The sequence below is a fragment of the Silene latifolia genome, chromosome 9 (genome assembly GCF_048544455.1).
Source record: "Silene latifolia isolate original U9 population chromosome 9, ASM4854445v1, whole genome shotgun sequence".
Taxonomy (NCBI): Eukaryota; Viridiplantae; Streptophyta; class Magnoliopsida; order Caryophyllales; family Caryophyllaceae; genus Silene; species Silene latifolia.
The window spans coordinates 84,864,648-84,884,428 of record NC_133534.1 but is presented as its reverse complement, the minus strand read 5'-3'; the positions used below and the strand labels follow the sequence as shown (position 1 = coordinate 84,884,428).

The 19,781-nt window shown below is 41.1% G+C and overlaps 3 non-coding genes across 3 annotated transcripts; all 3 read left to right on the top strand.

Moving 5' to 3' along the window:
• Positions 1–1,439: 1,439 nt before the first annotated feature.
• On the top strand, positions 1,440–1,546 carry LOC141604345 (small nucleolar RNA R71). Its single transcript, XR_012526049.1, has one exon. It is a non-coding gene; the product is annotated as a small nucleolar RNA R71 (small nucleolar RNA).
• A 10,236-nt stretch (positions 1,547–11,782) lies between these two features.
• On the top strand, positions 11,783–11,891 carry LOC141603687 (small nucleolar RNA R71). The gene has a single exon (XR_012525546.1). It is a non-coding gene; the product is annotated as a small nucleolar RNA R71 (small nucleolar RNA).
• Positions 11,892–19,447: 7,556 nt separating this feature from the next.
• On the top strand, positions 19,448–19,554 carry LOC141604320 (small nucleolar RNA R71). Its single transcript, XR_012526025.1, has one exon. It is a non-coding gene; the product is annotated as a small nucleolar RNA R71 (small nucleolar RNA).
• Positions 19,555–19,781: the final 227 nt, after the last annotated feature.

Below are 19,781 nucleotides of genomic sequence, written 5' to 3'. Positions count from 1 at the left end.
CCATTTGGAGTGTGATGTTGGTGCATTTAAGCTCTCCCATCCCCAACCTTTTACTCACCGAGTACGGCATGACACTCACACTAGCCCCTAGATCACATAAGGCTTTGTTGATCGTTGTGTCGCCAATGGTACACGGTATTGAGAAGCTTCCCGGATCCTTTAGTTTTGGAGGTGAACTCCCTTGAAGTATTGCACTACTCACCATAGTGAAGGCGATAGTCTCAAGTTTCCGGATCGACTTCTTCTTTGTGAGGATATCTTTCATGTATTTCGCATAGGCCGGCACGTGATTTATTAATTCCATGAAAGGAATTGAGACTTCCAAATTCTTCACAATTTCCATGAACTTTCCAAGTTGATCATCAAATTTGGGCTTGGCTTGACGACTTGGAAAAGGAAGTCTAATCACAATGGGCTCCTTCTCCTTGACCTTGTCTTCATTTTTCTTTGAACTTTCTTCTTTTGATGATTCTCCATCTTTGGAGTTTTGCACAATTTCTTCCTTATCACTAGCTTCCACAACTTCATCCTCAACTTGCTTCTTTGGTGCTTCAAACCTTGTACCACTTCTCAAGTGAATGGCACTAACCGTTTCATGTCTAGGGGGATTACTTTGAGGTGGTAATAGCCCCTTTTGTCTTTGTGAGCTTGAAGATGCTAGTTGAGTCAATTGTGTTTCCAACATCTTGGTGTGAGCTAGAATGTTGTTGATGGTGGTTTCCTTTGCTTGGGTATCTTAATGCATTTGAGTGAAAAATTCTTGTTGATTCTTTTGCATTTAGAGGACCGCTTTTTGGACATCAAAACCTTGGTCATTTTGGTGATTGTATGGATTTTGATTTTGGTAACCTTGGTTTTGATTGTAAAAGGGTCTTTGATTTTGGTTTCTCATGGGTGGTGGAGTGTATGTTGTTTGAGGATTTTGAACATTTTGGCTTTTGTATGAGAGATTTGGATGGAATTTGGTGTTTTCATTGTAATAGTTGGAATAAGGGGTAGCACTCTTGTATGCTTGGAAAGCATTCACTTATTCATTTGTTCCCCTACATTCACTTTGGTCATGTCCCAAAGTTCCACAATTCTCACATATCCCACTTGGGATTGATGAAGATGCCGTCATGGCATTAACATGATGCTTTGGTGATTTTGAGACTTCTTCAAGTCTAGCCATAGCTTTTTCAAACTTCAAATTGATTGTGTCAATGTGAGCACTAAGTTGAGCACCCAATTGAGTAACGGAGTCCACTTCATGCTTTCCTCCTCTAGTAGCCTTGCGAGGTCTACTATATTGTGAATTATGGACCGCCATTTCCTCAATCTTGTTCCATGTTTGATTGTCATCAACTTCGGTGAACATTCCATTTGATCCCATGTTGAGAATGTTCCTTGAATCTTCATATAAACCGTTCCAAAATTGTTGTACCAAAAACCATTCGCTAAGTCCATGGTGAGGACATGAGCGACAAATTCCCTTGAACCGCTCCCAAGCTTCATACAAAGATTCTTCATCCCTTTGCTTAAAACCCGTAATTTCAGCTCTTAGCATGTTAGTCTTTTCCGGTGGGTAGAATTTTTTGTAGAAAGCTAGAGCCAACTTCTTCCAAGAATCTATTCCGAGAGTGGCCTTGTCAAGGCCCTTCAACCATTGTTTCGCGGTGCCGATTAGAGAAAATGGAAATAAGACCCATCTAATTTGGGCTTGAGTCACACCGGTTTGAGAGATTGCATCACAATAGTCGCAAAAGGTTTCCATATGAGAATGAGGGTCTTCACTAGGCATCCCCCCAAATTGGCTCCTTTCGACTAATTGGATAAAGGCGGATTTGGCAATAAAATTTCCGGTTAGATGTTGTGGTGTAGGAGTACCATTGGGTAGGTTCTCCTCGGTGGGTACGGAGTGTGAGTGACGAATTTAGGCATTGTAGGTTGATTTTGTGGGGTATTGTGTAATGGGTTCTCCTCTCCTTCTATTGCGAAAGGGTTGATGAACTCAATAGTGGGTTGAACAATCTCACTAATACCTCTCAAATTCCTCCTAGCAAATCTCCTATTGTTCGTCAAGGTTCTTTCAATTTCACGGTCAAAAGGTAACAAATCACCTTGTGACCTTCTAGACATGCAAAATATCAAACAACTCGAAAACAATTAGAACAAACCTTGAGGAATTTTACTTCCCCAAGGCGAAGAAAGGCACAACTAATAACAATAAAAGGAAATCTAAATCAAGTAAACACCGTCCCCGGCAACGGCGCCATTTTTTGATCGGTCCGTTTCGTGTTCACAATTAAAGGTGTGGTCGTTGGGTCACGTCCGAATCAAAACACAATTTATAGCTTCACAAACAACTCTACAATTAGTAAAGAGGCAAGTAAAGGTCGGATCCCAAGGGACGGGTATTGAGATGAGATTTCTATTGAAACTAGTGGTGTCTTAGGGGTGTCACAATTTGGGTTGATGTAGAAGGTCACTAACTAAAATAGCAATGAAAATAAACAAGCAAGATGAATTAAAAGGGGGTGTAAACAATTGATTAAAAAGCACTAGGGTGTCATGGGATCATAGGGGAATCATGGGAATTGATCATACAAACATGTTCTCAAATTATAAGCAAGCAATTATTGTTGTGATGGATTGAGTTGGGTTATATCTTACAATCCTAGGAAAGTTTGGGTCCCGGAGCCGAATCGATTAGATTGTACAACACCTACAAGTCGACTTAATCTTCCCTACTCAACAACATGCATGGTCTAATGAGACTCGAGTTGGGTTATGTCTTACAAGTCTCATTGAAAAGATAGGAGATGGTGGTAAATGCAAGGATTCATAGGCTTAGCATTTCATCAAATATAACATGTGCATGAGTTGAGATCAAAACAAGCAAGCAAATAAAACATGAAAGCATATTAATTTAAGCATGAATCATTCCCCATGTTGGTTTCCCTTAATCACCCATTAACTCTAGCTAAGAGACTACTCACTCATTATCATGTTGATCATGCTAGCAAGGTTGTCAATCATACCAACAAAGTGAAACATGATGAATAAATGAAAGTAATTAACAATAATTAAAAAGGGATTAAGAGAATTATACCTATTAATGATTCTAATAGTAAAGCAAAGATAAAAGAAGTACTTGAATGCTTTATTGAGAGGTTGTCAATCTCCCAATAATAACCCAAATAATCTTCAATTACCCAAAATAAAGGATGAACAAAAGAGAGATTAAGGAAATAAAACTTGTATTAGAACTTGATTAATTGTTGATTACAAAACTAAAGAGAGATTTGATTGATATTAACTACTCTAATTATTGATAAGAAGAACATGCTCTTCTAATTAGACTAATGGGGTATTTATAGTGGAAATTAGGGGGATGCATTAGGGTTAACTAAGGGCTAAACTAGTAATTACACTTTTTAGATTGAGCAGGGAGGAGCCGGTATTTTTTGAAGGAAGGGCTTCTTTCATTCTAGCTTGGAGAAGACGAAAACGCGCTGTAGAGGAATCCGAGCGGATTAGGGTCGGGACGGGCGGATTCTGGCGATGGAACCCGAGCGGATTCAGGAGAATCCGGGCGGATTGTGGTGGCTAAACCCGAGCGTCTTGGTGGAAAACCGCACGGATTGTGCAGGTGGAGGACGGCCGGATTGGAGACAATCCGCACGGATTGTGCCTCAGCAAGACTTCTTCTTCTTTTCTTCCCTTTTCATCATAAATTCCTTGGGGATTTCCTTGGGGACTCAAGGATCCTTTCTCGACATTGCTCATGTACTATAATATGTACAAAGGCCTTCTAATCTTGTCTCTCCTTGATGCTTGGTCATTGAATTCGATCAATTTAGTCTCATTTTGCCATGAAAATGCAAGATTCTTACTCCTTTCCTACCAAGGGATCAAAATCTCAAAGAATATGCAAAACAAAGAACTAAAGATAAGAAATGACCCAAATATGCACTAAAAAGCATGGGAACAAGGCTAATTCGGGGGCTAAATATGCGCTAATTATGGTGACATCAGTAGTTTGCCAAAAGTAATGAGTCAAGTCTAATAACCCGAAGTAAATTCCACAACAAAATTTGAAAAATCACTTTTAATTCTCGCTAAGCAGTTGTGAAAAGGCAAGGAATGGCATATATTTGACTAATAGTGCAATGTCATCATTAATAAACTCCAATCCGACTCGACTATATGCAAAAGTAAACGTGATATTTATGATTTTTTTTTTGAAATTTTTCGGTTTTTTTCTCTTTTTTTTTTTTTTTTTTTTTTTGAAATAACACAAATGCAAGCTAAAATGCAGTTAACGTGTGACTGAAATGCAATAAAAAACAAATGCAGATGCAAAAGATATATGCAAATACCCTCCCCAAACCAAAACGCACAATGCCCCCATTGTGCTCAGCAGCAAATCACCAGCAGAAATAGGGAAGAATAAAAGCACAACAAAATAAGAAGAAACTAATAAAGTGGGATCGGAAACTCACAAAAGACGACCTCCCCAAACCAGCCAAAAACAGGGGAGGTCACAAGCATCTAATCTCCACCGTCATACTCGGAACCACTATCCTCGTCTGACCTAGAGTCATCCTCCTCATCCTCCGCCTCAGCAGCAGCGGCAGTAGTAGTAGTAGTAGTAGTAGGAGGAGGTCTCCTGGCAGGCTGAGGGTAGCCGCCCACCGGAGGAACAAAGAAGGACGGGTGAGTCCAGGCACCTCGTGGGAGCATCCCCGTCCGAGCGTACTCCTCGTAAACTGGGTACAGGGCCAGGGCCGTGTCTAGTTTTTGCTGATCAAAGCTCATGCACAAGTCACTCAACACACGTGACATCCCCCTTTGGTCCATGACCGGAGGGATAACCATAGGTGTAGGGGGGCGAAAAGTGGCCGGGTAACCCGTGGGAGCAGGAGTAGAAGAGGAGGAGGCCTGTGAAAATGAGGCATGAGCCCGCCTCGAGGTGCTAGCAGTAGCAGTGCCCGCCCTAATAGGAAGTCTGTAACCAGGCAAGGGCGGGCGAGCTGCCCCCGAAACAGTGGTAAGGGGCAGGATAGGAGGGAGGCCAAGGACAGGGATGGGGTCGCAGATAAAAGAATCAATCTTCCACCGACTCCGACTATCGACCCACTTCACAGACCTCGCATAGGCAAGATCCATAAAGCGTAGGTCAGGGTCAATAGGGGCCTCCTCTCGAGGGAACAGAAGAACCAGATGGTTGGCGATACGCGTCACCAACCCACCACAAGCAACAGTGGCCAAAGTGCCCTCACTTATAGTTTAAAAGTAAGCGGCAGTCAAATAAGCTATGTAATAGATACGGGCTACCCGACTTTCAATGTTCAGATAGCCCACTAAGATAGACAGTTCAATAGTATTCACATTATTTGACTCCTTACGGCTGAAAATGGTATTACCCATTAGCCGTAGAAAATAACGAAAAGGGGGCAAGTCGACGGAAGTGCCCGTCCTCTTACGGCCGTTCCAGTCACTAATACATGACCACATGACCCGGTGAACATCAGAAGTTTCCGAGGTGTTACCCTCGAAATAAAGACCCAAAAATCTAGCAAAGTCGGCTAATGTCAGGGAGTAGGTGACATTGAATAGCCGAAAAGAAATGCAAGGGCTACTCCTGTTGGCTTCAAAAGAAGCCTGGTCAAAAGCATAGGACGAGAAAAACTCGAAGGTCAAAATGTAATAAGTGAACTCAGCCATGTCCACAAGACCCGACATTCCTGTCCCATTTAGCAGGGACACAACAGACTCAAAATAGCCTAATTTCTCTAAAGTAGGCTTGTGAAGAAATCGAGTGGCTGTAACTTTCATTTTTGCGACAAAGAGAGCGAACTTAGCACGCTGAGTTGAAGAAGAAAAAGTAACCTGCGGATAGTCAGGCAGACTATCCGTGGTGTCCTCAATCATTAGCGGCGGACCCCGCTGCTGTTTAGCCGCTCCCTGACTGGACTTGCCTTCGTACATCGCCTGCTTTCCTTTTGTCATCCTTGCTTCCTACAAAATGAACAATTCAACAACTATTTCCCCATAACATTGACAATTTATGAAAACCCGAAACAAAATCAGAAATTGAAAACGGATTTAGGGTCTCGAAAATTTGGGGGAAACGGCATTAAGCACCTCCTAGTTGCTAAATTGTTTCGAAAATCAAGGGAAAAGGGTAGCAAAAGCAATTAAAGCACAAAAATCGACAAGAAACTAGCCCTAAATCGATTTTCCCCAATTCAATTTTTCCGTCTCAATGTAACAATGCTCGAAATTTGGGCATGAAAGTTCAGTGGAAATCGAATATAGAATATGGAAATGAGATTAGAGACATACCTTTGATGAGAACTTGAAGATTTAGGCAAGAAAATCGAAGTAAAGGGGGATATTGGCAGGAAAATCGCAAGGAAGGGGAAGACAAGGGTTTCCTCTGATTGATTTTTTTTTTCAATTAAGAGTATAATGAATGAATGAATAAGGAGTTAGAACTTCCCTTATTGATCGTGCATTCTGAATTCGCGCAGTGGTCGATCGACCACCTGACTCGGTCGATCGACCAGGATCACCTTATGCAGCTTTTCTGGTTGTTGCGTGGTGGTCGATCGACTACATGACCCAGTCGATCGACCAATCTCTCTTACACAGTAGCTTCTGTCTTTTCCTCCGCAGTCGATCGACTGAGTAACTTAGTCGATCGACTGCAAACGCTGGCAATCAAACTCAAAATCGTCAAAAATTCATTTTGCCACTTCAATTTCCCGTTCTTCTCTCATGAAAATTCAGTAAACCACCTTACGCACTTTGCATAAAATAAATTCCTGCAAAAATTATCAAAGGTGCACATTTTTCAAACCAAGGAATTGCTAATTAAAAGGAAAAAACTAAAGCTCCTAATGCAAAACAAATGAAATAAAACCATTAAGATCCTAATTACAAAAAATTACAAGCCGGATTGCCTCCCGGTTAGCGCTGGTTTAAGAGGTCCCGCACGACCTTTTTACCTCAGTTTGCAGCTTCTAAAATTGGGTCAAAGTATAGTACTTCGACCTGCCCAATGAAATCGTCTGCACCGTGATAATGTTTCACATATTGGCCATTAACTTTGAACCTTTCTCCAGCAGAGGTCTCCAATTCAACTGATCCGAATTTTGTAACTGCTGTGACCGTATAGGGGCCAGTCCACCTGGATTTCAGCTTACCAGGAAATAAACGGATACGTGCGTTAAAAAGAAGTACCGTATCACCAATATGGAACTCGCGCTTGATGATTCTCTTGTCGTGCCAGCGCTTTTTTTTCTCTTTGTAGATCCTAGCATTATCATAGGCCAGCAGCCTAAATTCCTCCAGCTCATTCAGCTGTATCATGCGTTTCTCACGAGAGAGGTTAGGATCCAAATTCAAATCACAAATAGCCCACCAAGACTTAGCTCCAACTCAACAGGTAAATGACATGTCTTACCATAAATCAATCGAAATGGTGACATCCCAATTGGCGTTTTAAACGCGGTTCTATAAGCCCATAAGACATCATCTAACTTATGACTCCAATATTTCCTTGATTTAGAAACAACTTTAGCTAAAACCTCTTTCAATTCTCTGTTATAAATCAAAACCTGACCACTAGTTTGGGGATGATACCCAAAACCTCTACGATGTTGGACACCGAATTTAGTCAATAAAGCACTAAGTTGTTTCTCCTTAAAATGCATTCCCCCATCGCTAATGACAACCCTAGGGACACCAAAACGAGGGAAAATAATCTTTTTAAACAGTTTAATCACGGCCTTTGCGTCGCAATGGGGAGTAGCGATAGCTTCTACCCATTTGGATACATAATCTACAGCTACGAGGATATATTTATTACCTTGACTGCTCGGAAAAGGTCCTTGATAATCAATGCCTCAGACATCAAATATCTCAACCTCTAGAATGCCTACCTGTGGCATCTCATGTCTCTTGGAAATATTCCCCGATCTTTGACAAGCATCGCACTCAGCAACAAAATTGCGACTATCTGCATGCAAAGTTGGCCAATAGAAACCAGATTGGAGTACCTTTGCCACAGTCCAGGACGGACCATGGTGACCACCATAGGCAGAAGAGTGGCAAGCTTCTAGGATATCCTTCACCTCCCATTGAGGCACGCATCTCCAGATAAGACCGTCTGCACATTCCTTGAAAACATAAGGATCATCCCAAAAGTATTGTCTAGCATCATAAGCGAACCGCTTCTTCTGCTGCCATGAAAGCTCGGGTGGTATCCTACCTGTCACAACAAAGTTAGCAAAATCAGCAAACCACGGAGGTGGATAAGACCCTGAAGTAGTAATAGCTAACAGACTCTCACCAAGAAAAGAATCATTAATAGGTAACGAATCCTCCCTTTCTGTCAGCTGCAGACGAGATAAATGGTCAGCCACCACATTCTCTGCTCCTTTCTTATCTCTGATCTCCAAATCAAACTCCTGCAAAAGGAGTATCCACCTCAAAAGGCTCGGCTTTGCATCCTTCTTAAGAAAGAGAGTCTTCAACGCTGCATGGTCAGTATAAACAACAACCTTAGAACCTAACAAATAAAATCGAAATTTATCTAACGCAAAAACTACAGCTAGAAACTCCTTCTCAGTGGTATAATAGATGACTTAAGCCTCATCCAGAGTTCGGCTCGCATAATATATGGCATTCAAAACTTTGTTCTTCCGCTGTCCCAAAACTGCACCGATCGCATAATCGCTGGCATCACACATAATCTCGAATGGGAGATCCCAATCAGGCGGCTGAATGATTGGTGCAGAAACTAGAGCCTCCTTTAACCTATTAAAAGCTAAAAGGCACTCATCAGTAAACTCAAAGACAACATCCTTAAGGAGCAATTGTGTAAGTGGTTTAGCAATTTTTGAAAAATCCTTAATGAAACGCCGATAGAAACCAGCGTGACCAAGGAAACTCCTCACTCCTTTAACATTCACGAGAGAAGGCAATTGCTCAATCACCTGCACTTTTGCTTTATCAACATGTATACCTTTATCAGAAATCAGATGCCCTAACACAACTCCCTCATTGACCATGAACTGACATTTTTCCCAGTTTAAAACAAGATTAACAACTATACAACGCTGCATGACTTTATCAAGGTTAGCTAAACAACGATCAAAGTCATTACCATAAACTGAGAAATCATCCATAAATACCTCCATAGTGTTCTCTATATAATCAGAAAAAATCCCCATCATGCACCTCTCGAAAGGTAGTCAAGGGCGTTACACAATCCGAAGGGCATCTGCGGTACGCAAAAACCCCCTGTGGACAGGTAAAAGTGGTCTTACTCTGATCATCAGGATGAATAGGGATCTGAAAGAACCCTGAATATCCGTCTAGAAAACAGAAAAATTTGTTAAAATCAAGTCTTTCAGTCATTTGGTCAACAAAAGGGGGGGGGGAGTGGTCTTTCTTGGTGGCGGCATTCAACTGTCTATAATCAATGCACATCCGCCACCCTGTCACAACTCGTGTTGGTATTAATTCATTTTTCTCATTCTTAACTACGGTAGTCCCTCCTTTCTTCGGAACTACATGAACTGGGCTAACCCACTTGGAGTTGCCAACTGTATAAATAATACCTGCATCGAGTAGTTTCATCACCTCGGCCATAACAACTTCCTGCATCTTCGGGTTCAACTTGCGTTGACCTTGTCTGTAAGGCTTGTGACCCTCCTCCAGCTCTATCATGTGCATACAAATATCAGGGCGGATGCCCTTAATATCATCCAAAGAGTAACCTAAAGCCTTCCTGTTTTTCTTAAGCACACACATCAAAGCAGACAGCTGGTCATCATTAAGCTTAGCACTAACAATAGCTGGGTACTGCTCTGTATCATCTAGAAAAACATACTTAAGATTAGGAGGAAGTGGCTTACGCTCGGGCACCTTTACCTCTACAAAGACGAGAATCGGCTTCAATGGTATAGCAAGTGTTTACCAAATTCTCGTTGGCTAGGCTCAAGAGCATCTCATCTTCTTCCTCTGTGAGCTCGTAGCTTTCCATTGAGGCTACCAAAGCATCTGGCTCCTCAGCATTCTCCGCTGTATTACCTGCACACTCATCTAAACTGGTAAGATCAGCTAAGGGATCCTTGGTTAAGGATTCCCTCCAATTATAATTAACAGCCCTGTCAACAATATCAATGGAATAACACATGTCATCATCAGCAGGTTCAGTAGCCTTACGAGCAAGACTAAACTCAATGGTGTCATCCCCTACCTCTAAGGTAATGATTCCGCGTTTGACATCTATTACGACTCCAGGTTGTATGTAAAAATGGTCTACCTAAAATAATAGGTATCTGACTGTCCTCTGCAATGTCCAAAACAACGAAATCGACAGGAATAAAAAACTTACCCACTCGAACGGGTACATCCTCTAAGACTCCTAAAGGTCTCTGAGTCGATCTATTTTCCATCTGAAGGGTAATATCGGTCACCTTAAGTCTACCAATATTTAGCCTTTCACAAACAGAGTATGGTATGACACTGACACTGGCCCCTAAATCGCAAAGGGCCTTTCCAATTTCTTGGTTACCTATAGTGCAGGGAATTGAAAAACTACTCGGGTCCTTTAATTTAGGTGGTATATTAATTTGCGAAAGAGCATTGCATTCTTCCACGAAAGCAACATTACCATCATCATGAAAATTTCTCTTACGATTCAAAATGTCTTTCATAAATTTAGCATAAGAGGGTACCTGGGTAATTAGGTCGGTGAAAGGAATTGTTACCTCGAGATTCTTGACCATTTCCAAAAACTTACCAAACTTGCGCTCCAGCTTCGTATTCTTTAAACGCTCCGGATACGGGACTGCAGCACTGGCCGTAGGATCAGTGACCTTCGGCTTCTGTTAGTTTAAAACCTCCGTCAAATCATCAATAAGTGTAGAATCATGCAAACTAGTTGACGGATTTTCGTCCTGCACTGGAGACCCGGTCGATCGACCATTGGACTCGGTCGATCGACCAATCATGCTGGGCGTGAACAGTTTCTTGTCAGAAACTGTTTCTTCAGGAACCTCGGTCGATCGACTGCTGTTGGTGGTCGATCGACCACTTGTGCTGGGCATGAATAGTTTTTTATCAGAAACTTTTTCCTCAGGAATTCCGGTCGATCGACTACTGTTGGTGGTCGATCGATCGCCGGTACTGGCAATATAGTTCGTTTTCGGACAAGAATTTAAACTAGCCTCTTCATCATTTCCCGAGTCTCCTCTTGGCTTATCGGGACCTTCATAAGAGAGGACACTTTTGAGATTAATGGCATTAATCGTTTCAATTGGCCCCTCGCATTTGCTTGAAGAATTGGCGACTTGCTTAGCCTCTATATTCTCCAACTGCTTCACAAAATTCTTTGTAGATTCAATTCCAAATTTGCTTCTATTATTTCGCGACTTGAACCAAAAGAGTTCGGACCATTTCTCTCAATTCCGCGGTCTCATCTGAATTATAGACAGGAATTTCAACTCTTTCCTTGGAAGCTTCAGAGGTCTCGAGCTTCTCGAGACGGGCAGTAATAGAAGTTATGAGTGTCACAACGGCACTCATTTCATCACTTTGCTTTCGCGACATTCCACGCGAACTTCCAAACTCGGCTCTATGGACTGCCATCTCCTCAATAGTGTTCCAACCTTTATTCTGACCGGTATTATTTTGGAACCTACCATTCGGAGCTGCATCCAGGATGACCTTGTAATCATCATATAAAGCATTATAGAATAAGTTGCAAAGGTACCACTGCTGGAAACCATGGTGAAGGACAGCCCTAACCAAGCTCTTGAAACGTCCCCACGCTTCACAAGAGCCCTCATCAGGTCCTTGCTGAAAATTTGTGATTTTACTTCTCAAGGCATCTTTCTTTGAAAGTGGGAAGTATTTCTTGTAGAAGGCTAACGCTAGAGATGTCCAATCTATGACTCCCGCTGCTACCCTATCAAGGTAGCGGTACCAATCTCGCGCCGAATCCTTCAAGGAGTATAAGAACATTATCCCCTTTACTTCATCCTGGGTCACCCCAGCCGGTGCAGGTATGGAACAATGAGAGTCCGTGAAAATTTCCATGTGCTTCAAAGGATCCTCGTCCGGTAGACCAGCAAACTGATTTCGCTCCACTAAATCAATATAAGAGGAACGAAATTCGAAGTGACCGGTAGTTGGGGTAGGTAACACGTGCCCCTTTGGAAGGTGCTGCTCTTTTGGCTGAAGATTATCATATATCGTAGCCATATTCGCAAAAGTGAGAGTACTCAAGCCTTCCTCTCAAAAACCTGTCTTCTAACTGTGTAGAAGCAAAACTAGAAGCATGAGTAAGCAACGGCCTCAAGGAACCAAAGTTCCTTGAGACAAGAAAAATAAACTAAAAATAAAGCAAACAGAATTACATCGTCTCCCCGGCAACGGCGCCAAAATTTGATACCGTCGTTTTGTATCAAAATTTAATTTATAAATCCGAACTAAAACTATAGCTAGTGATAGTAAGGGTCGAACCACAGAGAGACAAGATCAATTCTATTTGCTATTTTCAGTCTAATAAAGTAACAATTAAATGAGGGTTTTGAATTTGTTTGTTTCTAATGACTAGTTGCTAAAATATGAAATTTCTCAACAAGATAAAAAGAAGATCAGGAACTTCGGTTCACCATGGCTAAGGTCAGATCACAAAGGGATAGTAGAGGTCTTGTAACAGTCTCGGAAAGTAAGAGCAGGCCTTTCGATCAATGCTCAAATACTTTACGGTCTTATAATTCCCAAGAATTTCTCAAAGCATTCGCTCAAAGGAAATTCCAACCAAATGAAAGCCTAACCCACTAATCTTTCAATCTAGCAAGACGGGTTTATCAAAAGGTAATAAGATCGATACGGAAGAAATCATACTAACAAAACAACCCTAATTTATGCCATGGCTCACCTTGTTCCCAATCAAGGTAATTAGCTATGCATGATTAAAACTACAACAATTGCAAACTTAAAGGCAGAATATAAGATTGACATGATTGAATTGAATTACAGACAAAAGACAAAATACTGAATTGCTGAAATTAAATTGGTAACAACAAGAATTGAATTAACAAGAAATTCAAGAAGAAGGAAATTGCATAAAAGCCTACTAATTAAATGATGAACAAAGTAATCGAATCCGGAATTCCGTCGTCTCCCTTTTCTGCCTCTAAGCTAGATCTAAAACTGAGTTCTTGAATAAAAAGCATAACCTAAAATTATTCTGCGTTCTACTGATAAACGATGCCAAAAGAGTAAATTACAATTGGGCTTTTAAAAGTCTAGCACGAAAAATAAATCTCAGCCTCGAAACCTGGTCGATCGACTAAGTAGCATGGTCGATCGACTGGTGAGTGTAGTACAGTAGAATCCGCTGAAGTTCCACGGTCGATCAACTGAAGAGGTTGGTCGATCGACCAACTGAGTTGTGCAGTAAGTCCTCCTCTCTTCAAAGCAGCCACTTCACTCTAATGCACGCATCCCGAGGTGGACAAGTCCGAGCTCCCATCTTCCAAGTTCCCCTAAAGCAGCTTCCGGAGGACGATTTAAGCTTGATTTAGCCTACTTCCACTCATTCCTACAATAAGTCATAGAAATCGCAAAGTAAACTGTTTCGGGAGAAATAGTGGCTTAAAGCTAACAAATACGCATGGAAATACATGCCAAAACTGCAAATAAAGTGTATAGAATATGCACGTATCAAATCCCAAGCTCGATTTTGTTCTTCTTGAGTCGGCCTTAAACATTGGAAGGGAATTCACCAAGCCTTTCAACTCTCTAAGGCTTTTGGTGGATAGATTTCTAAATGTTGATTGTGGGAAGCAAGGCACTACCGTTATTGTGAATGGAGGTCTAGTCACTCTTTTGGTTAAATACTTTGATCCGAACTTCAACAAGGATAGAAAGTATGTGGCGAAAAAGGGTGGTCATCTCATTGATATTAATGCTATGATAAACAAATACAAGTGGGTCTCTCATAACCCTCTTGACACCAAGTATGGATGGCTCACTAGTGAGGCTAGATCTTTTATTTTGCCTTCGAAGATTTGTTGTTTAAGTGTCCATCGGACCAACTATCTCCTTCCCCTCTCAAAATAGGCCGAATACATTATCCGACAACAAAGGGATGAAATTGAAATACCCTCCTCTTCCATTGTCACACCACCCTATCCTTTCAAGTACCAAGAGTTCAAACCCGAAGGTGTTGAAGTAAGCAAAGATTATATGACTCTTCTTATGCAAGAGATGTACAAGCAAGCTTGTAAGGATCGGGAAGATGCTTACTTAGCCCAATAACCACCCCTCCTTCATTTATCTAGGCAAGGACTCCTTGATCCTTCATGTCCTTTGCCTAGTTGGGCGGATAGGGAAGTCTTCTTTCCGAGTGCATCTAGGGGTGAGATTCCGGGTGACGATGAGGTTGTCGGTGATGCGGTTGATGATAGCATTGATGAAGAGGCTAGTGAAGAAGAAGAAGAGGATGTTGAACAAAGTGAACAAGAAAGTGAAGAGGGAAGTGGTGATCAGTCCACTTCTATTGAGGAAGATGATGATAGTGATGATATGATGGAAGATTAGCAAGCTTTGGAGGCTCCTACCCTCTTGAGGTTTGTGTGTTTCTCTCTTTGTTTTATTTATTTATCTTGATCATGATTGGAGTAGTCCTAGCAACATAGAGGACTAACACCTCGGCCCCATTGAGGTGTTCTTATTTTATTGTTCCCACTTTTGAAAATCCAAAATGACAAATTTAGTTTCATGCATTACATCGTGTGTGCATGAACTACACCCAACCTTAGGACATTAGAAATAATGTCTAACTCGGTTTGGGGAAGTACATACATACACAACGGCCGGTAATCTAAATTATCCTCTTCGTCATAAACAAAAACCATGCATCATGTAGTGTAGATTAGTGTAGCTTGCATTTACTGTAGAATTCATGCTGATCGGTCCGTTTCGTGTTCACAATTAAAGGTGTGGTCATTGGGTCACGTCCGAATCAAAACACAATTTATAGCTTCACAAACAACTCTACAATTAGTAAAGAGGCAAGTAAAGGTCGGATCCCAAGGGACGGGTATTGAAATGAGATTTCTATTGCAACTAGTGGTGTCTTAGGGGTGTCACAAATTGGGTTGATGTAGAAGGTCACTAAACTAAAATATCAATGGAAATAAAAAAGCAAGATGAATTAAAAGGGTTGTAAACAATTGATAAAAAGCACTAGGGTGTCATGGGGTCATAGGGGAATCATGGGAATTGATCATACAAACATGTTCTCAAATTATAAGCAAGCAATTATTGTTGTGATAGATTGAGTTGGGTTATATCTTACAATCCTAGGAAAGTTTGGGTCCCGGAGCCGAATCGATTAGATTGTACAACACCTACAAGTCGACTTAGTCTTCCCTACTCAACAACATGCATGGTCTAATGAGACTCGAGTTGGGTTATGTCTTACAAGTCTCATTGAAAAGATAGGAGATGGCGGTAAATGCAAGGATTCATAGGCTTAGCATTTCATCAAATATAACATGTGCATGAGTTGAGATCAAAACAAGCAAGCAAATAAAACATGAACGCATATTAATTTAAGCATGAATCATTCCCCATGTTGGTTTCCCCTAATCACCCATTAACCCTAGCTAAGAGACTACTCACTCATTATCATGTTGATCATGCTAGCAAGGTTGTCAATCATACCAACAAAAGGAAACATGTTGAATAAATGAAAGTGATTAACAATAATTAAAGAGGGATTAAGAGAATTATACCTACTAATGATTCCAATAATAAAGCAAAGATAAAAGAAGTACTTGATGCTTGATTGAGAGGTTGTCAATCTCCCAATAATAACCCAAATAATCTTCAATTACACAAAATAAAGGATGAACAAAAGAGAGATTAAGGAAATAAAGCTTCTATTAGAACTTGATTAATTGTTGATTACAAAATTAAAGAGAGATTTCCTAGCAAACTTGGCAAAAATATCTCTATGGGTTTTGGAAATAAAAGTTACCTCCGGATAATGCAAAAGTTGATCAATTTCCGGAGTCGTAGATGTTGTTGCTCCCATAGAAGGTTGTTGTTGTTGTTGCACTTTCAAGTTTGGGGTTGCTACCACCATAGCCAATGCTTTCTTTGCTTGAAGAGCCTTTTGCCTTTGTGAAAGTGTCTTAGCCTTTGGTGCCTTTGTTGCTCCCTTAGTCCTTGCCATTGATGAATTAACCAAGAAAAGAATGAAAAATCTTCAATTTGTAATGTACCCAAATCGATTTAAAGGTGAAAGGCTTTGCCTTTATGAATTCAAAAATCGACTCAAAGGTTGAAGATTTTGTGCTTGGTTTTGTTTTTTATTGAAAAAGGAGTGATTGATTTGTTGTTAAAAGGATGATTTGATTTGATTTTGGTGAATGTAGTTGAGGAATTTTGTTTTTGTGATGGAGAGGATGAGGGTTTTGATGTTTTGAAGTAGTGTTATGAATGAATGAATGAATGAATGAATGAATGAATGAATGAATGAGTGAAGGTGGGAGGGGTTTTATAAAGCCCGAAAAAATTCGAACTACAGGGGCAATCCGTGCGGTTTCTGCTCAAGACGGGCGGATTCTGCACTTTCTGGGTTGGGAAAAACTCGCCTAAAGACGGGCGTCTTTAAGAGAAGACGCTCGGATTCGCTGACACGGGACGGGCGGATTCTTCAGAAGACGGACGGATTTCAGTCCAGGAATTTTTCTTGTTTTCCTCGGCAAAGAAGACGGGCGTCTTCCTTTCAAGACGGGCGGATTTCCAGAGACGAGCGGATTGCTGTTCAGGACGCCCGGATTCTCTTACAGTCAAAAATCTTTCAAAAAAAATTCAGCTCATAGGGACGTGCGTCTTCTACCCAATACGCTCGGATTGTCTGTAGACGGGCGGATTCTCCTGAATCCGCTCGGATTCGGCCCCTTTGTACCCGGATTCAGTTCTATCCGTGTACAATGCATATCCCTTACCATTCTTCCATTCTTCTTTATATCTTGTGTTCTTCATTGTGGGGGCACTACTAAGGCATGGATAGCCTAGGCAATTGCCATCCCCACACTAAGCTAGAGCACTACACATCAATTGAAATTATTAGTCCCTCCCTCACTTCTCTCAAACATGACAATTATCTTGATCAAAGTAAATAAAAATCCAAAGATGACAAAAAATGCAATACAAGAATTGAAATGCGAGTTAGGGAGTTAGAAATATTTACAAACGGTGGTTTAGGGAGGACTCCACCAAACTCTCATTCTTGATGAGATGTCAAGGGGGCATGTTCAAGGTGTTGTTGATGTTGCTCAACACCTTGAAAAAGTAATCAAAAGCTTGTTCATTATTGTTATAGAGCTCTTCGATAGACTTTGGCCCTTGTTGTCGGTCTTGATCGATGGCATTACCAATGTAGGGATTAAAAATCCCTTCAAATTCGTCGTCCCAAAGACCACAAACTTCATTAGGTTGATCATTGAAAATCTCTTGATTTGATGGAGACAACTCTCCCAAATTCCTCTCTTGGCCAATGAGGCCATCCTCTTCTTCTTTGATTGATTTTGATGAGCTTTGCAAGCTCTCCTTGTCACAATTTACTTGCTCTTTGAATGGAGCATCTTCAATTTTCTTCTTCCATTGAAGTTCCGATTTCTTCCTCTCATCCTTTCGGCTATAATGATCAATCATGAAACACGGTTCATGCAAACGAGGAGCTCTCATAGTCTTGTCAAGATTAAAGGTTATGCTTTCATCTCCCACTTCTAGAGTGAGCTCACCATGTTTCACATCAATCACCGCACCCGCGGTGTGTAGGAAAGGTCTTCCTAGAATGATTGGAATGTTGGAATCTTCCTCCATATCAACAATGACATAGTCCACCGGGATGAAAAACTTCCCAATTCGTACGGGGACATCTTCCCATATCCCTAATGGTGTCTTCGTCGATCTATCGGCCATTTGGAGTGTGATGTTGGTGCATTTAAGTTCTCCCATCCCCAACCTTTTACTCACCGAGTAGGGCATAACACTCACACTAGCCCCTAGATCACATAAGGCTTTGTTGATCGTTGTTTCGCCAATGGTACACGGTATTGAGAAGCTTCCCGGATCCTTTAGTTTTGGAGGTGAACTCCCTTGAAGTATTGCACTACTCACCTTAGTGAAGGCGATAGTCTCAAGTTTCCGGATCGACTTCTTCTTTGTGAGGATATCTTTCATGTATTTCGCATAGGCCGGCACGTGATTTATTAATTCCGTGAAAGGAATTGAGACTTCCAAATTCTTCACAATTTCCATAAACTTTCCAAGTTGGTCATCAAATTTGGGCTTGGCTTGACGACTTGGAAAAGGAAGTCTAATCACAATGGGCTCATTCTCCTTGACCTTGTCTTCATTTCTCTTTGAAATTTCTTCTTTTGATGATTCTCCATCTTTGGAGTTTTGCATAATTTCTTCCTTATCACTAGCTTCCACAAATTCATCCTCAACTTGCTTCTTCGGTGCTTCATACCTTGTACCACTTCTCAAGTGAATGGCACTAACCGTTTCATGTCTTGGGGGATTACTTTGAGGTGGTAATTGCCCCTTTTGTCTTTGTGAGCTTGAAGATGCTAGTTAAGTCAATTGTGTTTCCAACATCTTGGTGTGAGTTAGAATGTTGTTGATGGTGGTTTCCATTGCTTGACTATCTTTTTGCATTTGAGTGAAAAATTCTTGTTGATTCTTTTGCATTTGGAGGACCGCTTTTTGGACATCAAAACCTTGGTCATTTTGGTGATTGTATGGAATTTGATTTTGGTAACCTTGGTTTTGATTGAAAAAGGGTCTTTGATTTTGGTTTCTCATGGGTGGTGGAGTGTATGTTGTTTGTGGGTTTTGAACATTTTGGCTTTTGTATGAGAGATTTGGGTGAAACTTGGTGTTTTCATTGTAATAGTTGGAATAAGGGGTACCACTCTTGTATGCTTGGAAAGCATTCACTTGTTCATTTGTTCCCCTACATTCACTTTGGTCATGTCCCAAAGTTCCACAATTCTCACATATCCCACTTGGGATTGATGAGGATGCCGTCATGGCATTAACATGATGTTTTGGTGATTTTGAGACTTCTTCAAGTCTAGCCATAGCTTTTTCAAACTTCAAATTGATTGTGTCAATATGAGCATTAAGTTGAGCACCCAATTGAGTAACGGAGTCCACTTCATGCTTTCCTCCTCTAGTAGCCTTGCGAGGTCTACTATATTGTGAGTTATGGACCGCCATTTCCTCAATTTTGTTCCATGTTTGATTGTCATCAACTTCGGTGAACATTCCATTTGATCCCATGTTGAGAATGTTCCTTGAATCTTCATATAAACCGTTCCAAAATTGTTGTACCAAGAACCATTCGCTAAGTCCATGGTGAGGACATGAGCGACAAATTCCCTTGAACCGCTCCCAAGCTTCATACAAGGATTCTTCATCCCTTTGCTTAAAACCCGTAATTTGAGCTCTTAGCATGTTAGTCTTTTCCGGTGGGTAGAATTTTTTGTAGAAAGCTAGAGCCAACTTCTTCCAAGAATCTATTCCGAGAGTGGCCTTATCAAGGCCCTTCAACCATTGTTTCGCGGTGCCGATTAGAGAAAAAGGAAATAAGACCCATCGAATTTGGTTTTGAGTCACACCGGTTTGAGAGATCGCATCACAATAGTCGCAAAAAGTTTCCATATGAGAATGAGGGTCTTCAC